The 14,709-nt window shown below is 39.0% G+C and overlaps 1 long non-coding RNA gene across 2 annotated transcripts; it reads right to left on the bottom strand.

The window, feature by feature from the left end:
• Positions 1 to 100: 100 nt before the first annotated feature.
• LOC130146762 (uncharacterized) lies at positions 101 to 14,652 on the bottom strand. 2 transcript variants are annotated; one of them, XR_008821006.1, is made up of 3 exons: positions 14,493 to 14,652; positions 4,814 to 4,864; positions 101 to 189 (listed from the first exon to the last, which is right to left on the bottom strand). It is a non-coding gene; the product is annotated as an uncharacterized LOC130146762 (long non-coding RNA). The 2 variants fall into 2 exon arrangements; XR_008821005.1 differs by lacking the exons at positions 101 to 189; positions 4,814 to 4,864 and adding an exon at positions 12,534 to 12,937.
• Between the last annotated feature and the right edge of the window lie 57 nt (positions 14,653 to 14,709).

Genomic DNA, 14,709 nt, shown 5'->3' with positions numbered 1-14,709 from the left:
CTCATTAGCTGCCACCCATCAAGAATATTGTTATTATTTATAACTAGGAAATAGTGCTAAAATTTCAGGGTTTCCTACTTATGTGAGGATCTCTGAAGGGTGCCCCATTTCAAGGTCAAACGCAGGACTTTGTCAGTGAAGGGGAAGTTGAAGGTAGCTTTAAATTTGTTTCTTCCTCTCCACCTAGCACTACAAGTGTACAAACAGATACTAATATTTTTGGAGAGAGATCTGATTACCGAATGGAGCAGTGAGAAGGGATCTTTGTGTGCATACAGTATCAGCATGAATTAATGTCTTATAAAAGAGTGTTAAAATACTATGCTGCTGGGTGATCTCTGACAATAAGCAGATTTGGCTTAATAGCCCCTCACTGACAAGACAGGAAAAGAATGTAATTAATAATTAGTCAACTCAAGACTAAATAAGCACTTTTAAATGATTAATTTTAGTTTGCATGTGATACAGGAAGTGTTACAAAGTGGCACTTTCAATTATCTCTCCCATCACCAACAATAGTTATAAATAATAATCATATAAACACAATATAGTTTCATTGCTTTCTGAAGTTCTCAGTAAAATACATACTTTGTCACGGCCTGCCATGCTCTCATGGCAAGGAGCATGACCAGCAATTTGCTGCACACAGCGCTGCCACGTTGACGCTGTCACCCAGGAAGATGTTGGCTTCATCTTTTCTCCATTACCGTTACAGCTTTCCTTAAATCTAAAAGGACTTCAGTGACAACCAGGAGCTCTTAGTCAGATTTTTGTGCCAAACCATGACTACCATTTAAATTTCCAGTGTCAAGTTATATTAAGAGGGCTATAATGTACCATGCCAGTTCTCTTTTCTAACACTGACAAGAAAATAAAGTCTTAGAAGCTTTGTGATGTGGGGACGCGACAGCAAGTATTGTATCACTGACGCTGGTAATTGAAGTCCTTCATGAAAAGAAAAAAACACTTGGAGCAATATCAATTTGCTAATAAGCAATGTGGAGAATTGTTATTTCATATGTCAATGTATTTTGCATTGATATTTTCAAAGTGTTAATTGAAAAAGGCTTTATGATTCTATAATCTTAATTAAATCTGGCTTTTATTTTCCCACAAATACAGCTCTACTGGACTCTGTTATTCCAATAATACCTTAACGTGGCTTAGAATATGACCTGAAGGAGCAAAATACTGAAATATAGTGTTTATCTCATTTTACTTCTGTATCATATGTATAGTAAAAATAGCATACACAACATTGCTTCAGTGTAAATACAATAGTTATACAGAGAGACTAGCTTTTTTGCTAGACCACCAAATCAGTAGTTTTCCCTCAAATTTTGCTTCTTCAGCTTTGATGGATAGGTTAGTGAGTAGTTTAAGAGTTGCCTGTGAACCTCCCACTCTCTAAAATAGAAAAGAAACTTCCAGTTGCATATCCAAATTATCTTATCTCAGAAGTAGATAACAAGTTTCTGAGTTTGGCATCAGAACGTTTTTTAAAACGTACTTTTGGAAATGCAACTAGATCTGCTGTCAAAGTCAACCTACAGTGCCCTCTGAGTCAATGCCACTGCTGAAAACACCCGAAATCCTCAGGAGTCATGACCAAAACCAAAGCTACCTCAAGAAAGCGTCCCTTCTATGGATTCGAGTCCTTTTCTGAAGCAACTGAGCATGCTAGGTGCTCTCCCCATAATATCTGAAGTACTGTTATTTTTACTTCATCCTTTAACCTTGATTAACTTATGTATCACTAAAATTGCATTGACTTCAGTGGAATGATCTCTCCTATACATTATGGGCGTTCAACTGTAACTATGGTTTCTGGAACCATTCTTTAAAGAAGGAAAATAGGTATTAATATATAAAGCTCTATCCTTTTATATCTGGAGAATGCGTGCTGAAATTCACTAAATCTCTGACATGCTCCCTTGCATTTTGCTAACTATTTACATTAAAAAAAAGCAAATATTTGAAATATCTATGACTCTCTGGGCATTTAGAAAGCCTATGCAGTACAGCTAAAGCTCACTAGAGGTATTTCTTAATGTAAAGAAAATGAAGTCTTGTGTAAATATTTCCATAATCATCTTATGCAAATCAGAAATATTTTTCCTAATTGTGCTTCAAAGTAATATAACTAGTCTTTGGGAGCACATGCTGAATTCTTTGTGGCCCTCTTGAACAGGAATGCTATGTGAAGTATGAGTGTCTGAACTAACTGTGGCTTCTTTGCATGTCTAAAAATAGAAAGGGGAAGAATTAATAGAGAAAAAATAATGTTTCAAAGGACAGATTTTGGTTATGCAGTAGTTGTCTACTACCTTTTTAAACTTTCTAAACTTTTAACTTTTAAAGATCAAAAGCTTATTATTTAATACCAATTTTGAAAGGTATCTAGCATTTTTTTATATTGGTGTCTCACATCAAACAGCAATCAGATTATCTGTCAGTGCATTTTTTAATATTAATTTATATTGCTGTGTAATTTTCACAAACTTTCTTAAAATTGTTTTCTTAGTGAGATGTGGATATTTTTAGATTACTACAAATTGTGGAAGAAAAATTTATCTGAAGATGTGAACAAATACATGGTTTATTAAAAAAATCTGTGCAAATTCTTTTTCTAGCTTTATGAAAAATAGTATATAGTTTAATCCTGACTAGGAGACATTAGTTTGTTTCTTTTCCTTCAGTTGTAATTTAGAAGCCCGCTTGCTGTCTACCTTTAATCGTATTGTTTAATAATGAAGAATGAATGGTTTTCAGGAGCAACAGACAAATTTGAGTAGTGGTATCAATCCTTCTCTAAACCATTCAAGCAAAAAACTCTTATTAAAGTGTCAGCAGTGTGCATCACCATGTCTATGGCTTTCTTTTTTTTACTTGGGTTTTATGGAGCAGGATCCTACAGTTTTACATAGGCTCATTGAGATCTTGGTATCATGAAAAGTATACTGCCATGGAAGAAAATGGAGCCACAAGCTGAGGGTCTCATTAGATTTCTGTCTTGGGAACACTGTCTGAATTTGAACTGCAGGTTTCGATACTTTTTACTCTGTCCTGATTTTGTGGTAATAAATAACACATTTAAACTGTTGTGAGCAGCGCCTACTATGTGCAGTATGAAAAGACTACACAATTGAAGCAAAATTAAAAGAAGTCTAGTGTTTTGTTTGAATTAACATAACTGTATAATTCAAATGCTCCTCACTATTGAGTGACCAAATGCATCATTTTCATTCTATTTAAAATTTAGTTAATATTACAGTGTTAATGTGTTTTCATAAATATAAGTATTAGAGATTTGTTTGTAATTTCTTAATGGCACCAAAAAACCCCAATAAATGATCATTTGGAACATCATGTTGTAAGTAGAGTGGCTCAGGGTATTTTTTTTACTCCGTTTATCAGTGGGAAATGTAGTTTCCTTAAAACTGCTCGTTTTTACAGGAAAATTCTAGCTTTAATTTTCTTTCAGGAAAAAAAAAAAAAAGAAAAGAAAAAGTGCTGGTTTAGAAAGACAGGGCATCCCAGGGTTAAACTGTTTCATGTATCAGATTCACTGAGATACTTTAGGTTTTAGATTGTCAGGCAGAAATGTGCCAGGTCTCACAAGAATTATAGTACAATTTCCTCAAGCCATCATTCTCTGCATTGTTCTTTCTCTTTAGATGGCCTTTTCTGTGATGCCCTTCTGTCCTGCAACTCTTAAACAGTGCTTCAGAGGAGCTATAGATTAAGGCTGGACATAAGCCACAGAGAAGAAAGAGAGCAAAAGGCACTGGAATCACTTTTGGGCAGCACAGGCATTGCAGGTACATTCAGAGCATACAGGTCAAGATGAGTTAAACCAAGCAAAAACTCCTTGGTTCTAAAAGGAAAACCTAAACATTTTGACTTTTCTGAATCAAATTTCTGCCTAATGTTCCAAGCCAGTATTCATGATAATAATTATTTTTTGTACAGAGATTTTTCGAAAAGGTTTATGTGAACTCAGTACAATATTTGTTTTAAAAAGAGAATTGTGTCTTTACTTCTAAGTCTGATGTATCATTTCACTTTGCTTTAACATTTTGACATCTTTTTTCTCAGTATTTCATACAGAATTATTTTGGGCACTCACATGTACTTCAGATAATTATTTAAATATATTTTCAGGAAGATCAGTTATAAAAAAAATTGTCCATCTTCCAATTTATAGCAATGACATTGCTATCAGTCTGATGACACTGCTAGTTCCAGTGCAACAAAGATAATTTATCATTTATCTTCTGTATATTTAGAACCTGCTTAAGTGGAAATAAAGCAAAATTCTGTTAAACAAAACCATTTGTTATGCTCAAGCAACTTTAATTGAAATCTATAAAAGTGCATGTATAATTCAAAAAATGATTTAGTTATATATTTATGGTTCCATATTCCAAGCGCACGGAAATTTTACAAAAGGGGTAGCAATGAGAAAATTACAGTTGGTGACAGTTTTGGATGCACTTTTGTATAATAACAGATCTGTCATATTTTCTTTTTGTGACTAATAGTTTAACAGTGTCTTGTAATTCAGGATCCAGCAGAACAAGGTATGAAAGGGAACAGTCATGAAAAGTTGATTTAGGAAACAGAAGCTGTTCTAACTGACACCCATCACGTACCCTGACCTTTGATATTCATCATACACTGTTGGGCCTACCTGCAAATTTAGTTAGCTAGCTGTTTAGCCCTTTTATTTTTCCTATTTTTTAGGAAAGTTCTAAACAATAAAATATATACTTATATAAAATAATATATATAAAAAATATATATTACCTACAGGCTTTTTTCCAACTCATTCATTAAGGATTCCATTCAAGCCAGTCAAAATCTAGGTAAAACAGATTGTAATTTTGTAGCTGCAGGCTTTCATCTTACAGTGATCCGGGACCAAAGGCTGGGCAAGGGTCTGTCCATGAGCCAGTCAGTGTGGGCTCAGGCTGCCACAAAGGTGAATCATCTTGTGACACCAGATCAGTACTCAAATGACAAAGATCTCTCCAGATCGGTAAGTTGCTTAATTTCTCTGAACGTTCACCAAATTTTCTGTGGAAAGGGGAACGAAAACTTAATCTCCTCCCTTTAGGAATATGATTATAAATTCATCAACACTTGTAATATGCTCAGGTGTTAAGGTGTTTTGGTAACACCTACAAATATATTGCCAGCAATGTGTCTGAAGCACACACACAGAGGGCACTTTTTGAGCCTCTGATGCTGAATGTCTATTAAAATTAATGCCATTTAAATGTAAAATCTATTCTAGATCAATTATTTGTATATAAACAGCAAAATAACAGCTATTGGACATGCAAAATTTATTAATAGCAGAAAAGTAATGCTTTTCTTGTGTTTCTGGGTATGTAAGTCTGACTTCTATCTCCTTGATTTCCTTAGTTAATATAGTACTGAATAAAAATGACCATGGTAGGCTGTAGAGGCACCATCAACAGGCTTAGAAAGGGACTAGGGAAATTCATGTGTAACAGGTCTATAAATACAAACTAAATAGCCTCATCTGGGTGAGTACCAGGGGATGGGCTACAAACAATGGCCAGGCCTGAACATGCTTTCTAAATGGCATCTCCCATTGCAGTTGTCAGAGACAGAATGAAAAGAAATACACCCATCTTTCTTGTCTTATCAGTCATGCAGGGGGTGCTGTCAGTTTTGTTACACCCAAGTTCAGAATCTAATCTGAAAATTCAGCAGAAGTATTACCAGTGATTGAAAATAGCTTTATCACCTTTGAAAAGTTGCCTAGTCTCAGTTCTAGGGGATTGCCTGGGATTTGCACTTTTTATAGAGGATTCATCTCAAAGCATCCGAAATACGCAAGTCTTAATGGAAAGCTGTCAGCCTTAACACTGATGTTAACAAATATAGTTTGCACTTTCTCACCATCATAGCTGTGCAATCATTAGGAAAAAAATAAATGCAGCCCTTGGGTCTTTTGGGATTTTTTGCCTTTTGCCATCAAAATCAGAAAATATTTTGATTCAACAGAATATCAGTCAAGGTGGTGCAATACACATCCTGCAACCATCCCACACAGAAATATGCATGTCCACAACCCACCCTGATGAAAGCTTCACCAGAGCTAACTCTTATTATGTTCTATCACCATTCGCGATTCACAGAGTAACTCTGTAATTGCTTTTATCAATATAATTTTATACTTCAAAAAGAAAATATTATTAGGGTAAGTTGTGAAAACTACTTTGGCATCACCCTTAACATTTCATTTCTCTAAGAAAAGCCTATGTAGAATGCCTGCATTTTTAATATTGCATAAGCCAACTGAGGAATAAAACCAACAGGTCCAATGTGTGACAGACTTGCCACACTTTTAGAGAACTTCATATGTGTCCCTTTCAGTGTAATGTATCACAAGCTGCGCCATGCCATGCACCATGTTGCAGACAAAATCGTCAGCAAAACTTTTATCTCGAAAGTTCCACTGGTTCCATTACACACACCATGAATTAAGAGCTATGTCAAAAGCAGGTCTTTCTCACTCACAAAGCAAACCACTGCTGATTTTTTTGACTTTACATGGAATTGAGTTCTCTGTTGAGAGACTCAGCTGTGACTAGGTTGACTCACTTGATATTTTAATCTCCTGAAACTGTATCTTGTCACTTCCTCCTTTATCCTCAAAATAATTCCCTTGATTAAATTTAGCTAAGATTAAAGTATTTTCACTTGTGACAGGCCTTTGACACTAATATATGATGACAGGCATGAGTCTTCACGGCACTACTTCTTTCCTCTTTTGTCATCAGTAAGTACTTGTAAAGAGGATCGGCCACATGAAGCCCTTACAGCATGAACATAAAGAAGTGAAGAGTGAATTTAGGATTTACAGTAAATTCCACAAGCAATATTCAAGAGAACAGGGGCTGACGTGCAAAGTTCATGTAAAACTAGGCAATGTGGCAAATTCTTGACAACATATATTCTTGTTTTGATTTGTAGGTGAAAAGAAAAAGAGAAGGTGAAGGAGCATCTAGATTTTTTCCTTGGAGGGCAGCAGGGGGGGTTGGCATGAGGGCATGAGAGGGGAAAAGAGAGGAAAAAAAAGAAAAGTCTAAACCTGGGAAATGCTTTAGACCTCAGCATCATCCATTCAAGTTATTACAAGACAAATTAAGTGCACACAAAGTTATAGGGTCAGATTCTACATCCCCGATCACAAATGAACAGCACCTGACTACGTCAGTAGCCCCCCTCAGATCAGCAGGAGACACTGAACAGGAGAGCCCAGCAGTTTAAGGGACGGGACCTCGCAGTCCTGTCTAACTTGTGTTTTATTCAGTCAAATTGCTTTCTGTTAACGAAATGGGAACAGAAGGGACTTTACACAGGACCAACTCTACTGATATCTTTCCTGACAAATGGCCATCCTAACCCTAAGATCTTGGAGTAATGAGGATTCAACTCAGCCTCCCAGGTGGAACAAGTCCTTTAATTACTACTGGAAAGTTCAGCTGGTAGCTTACTTACATATTCCTTTTTGCAGTTTCTCATTCTCTGTAAATGCAGAGAGCATGCAAGCCCTTTTTCATGTCCTTTTAAATATCATGGAATCATAGAACGGTTTGGGTTGGAAGGGCCCTTCAAAGTTTATCTAGTCCAACCCCCTGGGCTTGTGATTCATCCTGCCTTACTGGATTTTCTCGGACTCTGTGAGGACATGGGAACCAAGATTTCCTTTTATCTTTATATTGACCGGTTTGTCTCTATTAGGCTGAATTATGTGACTCCTTCTGAGTGCCCTTCTCACTTTATAAATCAAAAACTTAGAAAATTTAAGAATATGCATATAGACTGTGTCCTGAGGTTTTTTGCTTTTTCAGTTAACTTGGAATTATTTTTATTATTATTATATATTAATTGTTTTATTAACTGTTACAATATTTGCTTGGCCTAATATGCATTCTCATTTAACCTGCATAAAACTTTTAAAGAACACTAGTAATTTTTTAGTGTAAATACAACTAATGCCACTGTATTCCAAAATCAAACATGTTTTTTGATAGTTCAGCTATGCAAAGTACCTCAGTGAAAAGAACAACCCAGCTAATTCTGTAAGAATGATTAATATAAAAGCCTATTCACAAAGTTCTACAACAACCTGTTAGGAAACCTTATAAATAATGATAGAATAAATTTATATTCCATACATTTTTTCAGCCTTGGGTATTTTGCATCACTTTAATAGATTTCTCTCTCATAAATATTTTACTTTTTTATGATGAACACCACCACAGATATGTGTGAGGTTATGTCCATGTGTAAGATGAGAACAGTTATTTTTGCCCCAAGGCTTTTCAGGTGGTCTTAGGTGGGTCTTTGCAGCTGGCATAAGCTGAGTTATTTTAGGACTGTTTCTTCCTGGGGGGCTGTGAGTTGACTTGTGGACTCATATAATGAATTCAGGGTAGGCGTTAGAAGAGTATCGCCTCCAACGGTTTAGTCTGTAACCTCACTGCAGTGCAGGCAAATTACCAGGACAATTAGAAGCAGAACCAGAGGTCAAAGTATCCTTTCCACTATGCCATCATTAACATAATTTAATGAGAGGGTTTGGCACATGGATGGTATTGTGGTGACTCTCAACTAAGAACATGAGCTAAATGTAGTGAAAACATACCCTAACACATCAGCCAGCTCCTCTGTTTATTGATATGACAGACGTGTACCCTCCAACAAGCTAGCCAACACTTGGAAACAGCATGGTTTTCGATGAGGTACTCTGTGGTGAAACAACCAAGGGTGAGGTTTTAGTTAGCATTCAGATGTATATGTCACACACCAATGTAACTTTCAAATTGTTTTTTTAAGAAGTAAAGCCCCTTTTAATAGGGCCTGTAGCAATAGGACAAGGGGTAATGGTTTCAAATTAAACTAAGGTAGATTCAGTCTAGATATAAGGAAGAAATTTTTTTACAGTGAGGGTGGTGAAACACTGAAACAGGTTGCCCAGAGAGGTGGTAGATGCCCCATCACTGGAAATGTTCAGGGTCAGGCTGGACGAGACTTACAGCAACCTGATCTAGTTGAAAGTGTCCCTGCTCATTACAAGGGAGGTAAACTAGGTGACTTGCAGAGTCTCTTCCAACTCAAACCATTCCATGATTCTGTGATGTTATGATTCTATGAAAATTTGAAGGAACTTTCCCTGTTAACACATCCAGTCCACTGATAACTGGCAACCACATTACAGAATCTCTTTTATAAACTGACTGAAATCAGTTCTTGTCCCTGCATTTCCAACTGAAAGTCACTCCAAATCCCACCAATCTGAGAGTTCGCTGTTCTAATCTCCAGCCTAAAATTCAGACCAGTTGATACCTGGTTTTGTGCTGGTGTTGTTCTTTCACTTTTAAAATGAAGAACTCTTCTCTTTTTTTTTTTTTTTTTTTTTTCAGCTGAGTCAACCCCTATTAAGGTTACCTGCTAACTTAGCGTAGAGGCATACACAAGAATTTGGAGTATATTAGCCCATGTACTTCAATTGTGACAGAAGAAATCATGGAATAATATTCTTTTTATCCTGAGACAGCGAATGAGGGAATGCCACATTGCTGTATCTACAGTCCCTGAAAACTTTCACTGCACTGCACCATGGCAGCTGATACTGGACTTGACAAATTACAGTGAGAACTGCAGAAGTTGCTTCCATAGCCCAAGCTGCAACTTTTCAAAATAATCTTCCTGTTCAATACAGTTCAGTTGTCCAGCATTGATGAAGATTCATGGACCAAAAAAAGGCTAATATTTCTGCTTATGCCAAACACAAGTAAAAGTCAGCAGTGTGCCCTGCAGCCGAGAGGGCAAACCGCATCGTGGGGGGCATCAAACACAGCACAACCAGCTGGTCAAAAGAGGTGATTATCCTGCTGCGTTCAGTGTTGGTGTGGCCTCGCCTCGAGTACGGTGTGCAGTTCTGGGCCCACAACTCAAGAAAGATGTAAAGGTCCTTGAAAGTGTCCAGAGGAGGAGGGCAACAAAGCTGGTGAAAGGGCTGGAAGGCACGTCCTGTGGGGAGCAGCTGAGGACTCTGGGTTTGTTTAGTGTGGAGAAAAGGATGTTGAGGGGTGACCTCATTGCTCTCTACAGCTTCCTGAGGAGAGGACGTGGGGAGGGAGGTGCTGAGCTCTTCTCCCTGGTACCCAGGGATAAGATGTGTGGGAATGGTCCAAAGCTGCATCAGGGAAGGTTTAGACTGGACGTTAGGAAGTATTTCTTTACCAAGCAGGTGGTCAAACATTGGAACAGGCTTCCTAGAGCGGTGGTTGATGGCTCAAGCCTGCCAGTGTTTAAGAGGCATTTGGACAATACCCTTAATAACATCCTTTACCTTTTTGTCGGCCCTGAAATGGTCAGGCAGTTGCACTGGATGATCATTGTACGTGCCTTCCAACTGAAAGTCTGGTCTGTTCCGTTCTGTTCTGTTCCATTGAAGTAGCTGCACAGCAAAGCAACCGTTTCTATTTACCTATATGCTCTCTGTCATGTAAGTTTTCCCAGAAAATCACACTACTCTGAAAATACAGACTGGAGACAATTTCTGAGTGAGTGGCCTCAGTTGCTATGCAGAGGAAAACAACAAAAGAGTTGCTCTGCCACTCCTTGTTTTGTACGCATAAAAGACAGTATTTCATGCTGTCAGACAGTAACAAAACACCTGTGTTCAGGGCAAGGATCTGGTCTGGCTTTTTTACAGCCCCGCCAATCCCGCAGCTCGCCGTTTGGCAGCCTTATTCATGCCTACAGCTGCAGCTGGCACCTGGAAAGTCAAACAACCCGGCCACACCGGCAAAGAAAAACCAGGCAGGCAGCAAACAGCAGAGTGGATATAGGGGAAAGAGCTGAAGAGAGAAAGATAAGGAGAAAGCAGCCGAGTAAGAGAGAGCAGGTAAAGCAAAAGAAAGCAGGGGAATTATTCCTGTGGTTATAAGGAAATAAACAGCTTGTATTTGTTTAAGGAGAGTGACAGGAGGCATGGAGAATCAAAAACACAGTTAATGCACAGGGGAAAAACAATTACTCTGTTCTGAGAGTGTCAAGTGTTTACTTAAAGTATCAAACCCTGTTGCTAATATACTTCTCTCCTCAGTCCACTCATTTTTCCCCCTCAAGGGCCCTGGTCCTGCAAAACACTTTGAAGCCGGTAACTGCACGCAGTGCAACCACTGCGGTCCCAATAGCTGTCTGCGGGTTAGGAACGCTCTCTGTGATGTGCATATTTTTTCACAGAATATGCATTATTCATTACATATTTTGAATAACTAAATGCAATTTTGATATATTCATGCACAGACTTGATACACTGCTTTCTACTGGGATCTTTTCCCAAAAACTGAGTGGCAGCTGGGGCCATGGTGCAGTAAAGAATCTTTAAACAATGCAGAAAAGATTAATGACATAATTTCAAACAATGTGAGATGTTTGCTTGATAGGTTCATATGAATAATAAATTAATTTCAACATTTCATTCCTAAGGACTCACTCTGGGTTTTCCAGTTAACACCGTTTGCTAGATACTGCATTTGTCTCTCTTGATTGAATCATTTGTCTAAAAGAAACTGTACTTTTCTAGGAAAAAAAACCAAACAAAAAACCCCAACAAAAATCCACAGCTGCAGTAAAGTCACCTTTGCTTTTGTAGGAAGCAGAGGTGGACTCTGCTGGTCTGATGTAAAGCACATCCTTGTCTTCTGATACTTGGAGGAATTTTACCAGTGTGCTTAACTGTAAAGTTGCAACTATGTACCCATGGCATGGCCGAGCTGCACAATGCCGTCGTATTATGTAGTTTAGCTACTAGTAGAAAGCTGCATTGTATAGTTTAGCTGCTAAGTAGATAAGAACCAGTCCAAAACCAAGACATGAGCTGAGAGTGCTGAAACAGGGCCAGAGGAAGAGAAGGTGATGAAAAAGATGAGAAGAAGATGAGGAAGACGACAAGGAAGAGGATGAGGAAAGGATGAAGATGTCCCAAATGACCACCAGAGGAGCCCTGACCATTAGGCCACATGCGTCGTAGGAGTGTAGATATGGTAAGTAGTTCATGGAACTGTAATGCACATGCTAACAGTTTCTCAGAAATGTCATCAATATGTATAGAAAGGCCATATAAAGATGAACAGAGAAAAAAGTCGGTATGCATGTTGGGCGGGACTTATTCCCTGTGCATCCAGCACCGAAAATAAAGAACGCCTGCTTTCTAATACTCCAAGCCAGGTATTAGAGAGTTTTGTCTCCGATTTTTCAGTATCACCTCCACCCCAGGGAAGCCGGTAGCTGACTGGCACTGCTTTGAAGCATTACGCAGCATAAGGAGGAAGTGACAGGCAGAGCTAAGGACAAGGCAAGGTTTCAGGGGAGCCACCAAGGGCCAGCCACTGTCCCTTGCTCCGAGGACACTTGCTAGAATACTTGTGCTGACAACAGTTATCCCTGAAAGCAAACACTCTCCCTCACGAGAATAGTTAGGTTGTTTTAGATGACAATTTATTTGCTGTTAAAAGCTTATCAAGAGAATTTAGACAGATGTTTGTGCTTTGAGAAAGGATCAACCTGGTGCATGCCCCACACCTTGGAAAGCCCCTATCCTCGCCAGGCGTGAAGAAGGGCTCATCTGCTTTTATGGCTTGAAAAGCAAAGATGAACTTCCTCTTGGTTCTGCAGTGTTGGTGAACTCTGAACTGCTGATGTCTCCAGAGGGAAAACAGAAATCTAATGTTCCACGGATCCTCCCGTGCGAACTGATTGTATGGGCAGAGCTGCGGCTTGGTTGTGGGGGGAGGACTGTTTAGCAGCTGCCAGGTTAAAGTCCAGGAAAGGCACAAAGAAATTTGACTTCAGTGGTCGGTGACACAGTTAGCTAGCTGTGCTAGAAAAAAAATGATACTGTTTGACATTTATTTCATAGTGTCAGGCAAATTATTTCTGTAAAGTATGAGTAATAGACATTTTTCATACAAGAGAACTAGGTAAAAAAAAAGCCCCAAACTTTTTCATGGTGACTGAGGGTCTTGTAAGATGCACAGGACATGTAGCTGACCCACGTTTAAAGTTACAAGCAACATAAAACAGAATAATTTACAGAAGAGCTTCTGTCTCTCTGTGGCTATTGAGCTCTGTGAAGGAGTTACTCTACTCACTCCTCCCATAAACACATCGGTAACTTCAAAAGGAAATCAGTGCTAAGGATTTTTGAAAGGAAATTAAATTAGATATTTACTTCATCATCTCAGCATTAAAAAATTGGCAAAAGCTGTAAATATACGTATTTACTAACACCTCATTGTGTGTTGGACAGGCAAACAAAAACTGTTTCAGAACTCAGAGCAACTCACAGATTAAGATGAAAGTCACAAATCAAGGATCTTCTGTTACAGCATTTTCATGCAAAGAAATACTTTCAAGTTACACTTAACCATCGGGCTAGAAAATGTAATACACAGCTAGAACGAAAATCTACTTCTAAATCACTGAATTAAAAGCAGTGTAATATGAGGACTCTCTGAGACGTGCTTTGCCCCATTTGCCTCAAACAGGAATTTCTAAAAGAGAATTACACAGTACTTCTACTAACATTAGTTGCACTAGCTACACTGGCTCTTAAACCTGTACCAAACTACACCTCTGCCCTGAAGAAGATCCTCAGAGGATCTCAGGGTGTATTCTTGCACAAACGTATACATTTCTGTTGGGTTCCAAAGTGATCAGTCCAACGCAGCAACTCAGTGACGGAACCAAGAAAGAACATGGAAACCTTTAACACTGTGCATTTTGTATATATTGGTTTCTTTGATTCTGCCCTTTGTTGTCTTTAAACTAAGGAAATGATATTTATGCAGGGGTATCAGCATACTCCGTAAACTGTGATATTCTAATCAAAAATACAAATAGACGTACATAACTTCAGAATAAATTGTGAGGTAAAGCTGTTTCCCTTGTAATCCCCATGTAAACTATAACCGTTGCAACTGCTATCACATGCAATGTGAAATTATTTATCGTACACTGTTACAACATGTAGTAAGGGGACATAATGTATTTGAAAAGACCCCCCCCATAAGGCTGGTTCGCCAAGTCCTAACAGTATGACATGTAGTATCATAACCAGCCACCTCAGGAATTACTTACAATTGAGCGTAACCTTAGAAAGATTAATTACGTGCCTGCCCCAAAGAAGATAGGATGTACGGGAAGTGTATTTAATTGTTTCGCCATCACAAAGAATCAGGTAAGCCTTCCTAAGCATCAATTAATTAGGTGTATCCAGGAAAGATCTCTGCCAGATAAAGGCAGGAAGAACATGGCCCAGGGAGTGTTAAAAAGAAGATTACGGGGAAGGTTATGATAAAAAAACTCACGGTTTTATTTTCCCACGAGACTCCATTCCCTCCCCCCCGCCCCCCAATTCCTCCTTAATTGATTACTTTGTTGTCGCAGCCGCTTTGCATGCCTCCTGCAGCTCCAGCTCGCTGTTCCTGGCGAGGGGGAGATCGAACCTTGCCACCCCCGGGGAAACTGCGACCGGCGGCCCCGGGCTGCCTCTGCGGGCTCCCAGGCGCAGGGCGGCGGGCCGGGCCGGGCCGGGCGGGGCCGGGGCCGGGGCCGGGGCCGGGGCCAGGGCCGGGGCCAGGGGCGGGCCGA

This window comes from Falco biarmicus, chromosome 3 (assembly GCF_023638135.1).
Source record: "Falco biarmicus isolate bFalBia1 chromosome 3, bFalBia1.pri, whole genome shotgun sequence".
NCBI classification, from domain to species: domain Eukaryota; kingdom Metazoa; phylum Chordata; class Aves; order Falconiformes; family Falconidae; genus Falco; species Falco biarmicus.
Note: the sequence above shows the minus strand (reverse complement) of the source record. Positions and strands in the feature narration are given on the sequence as shown.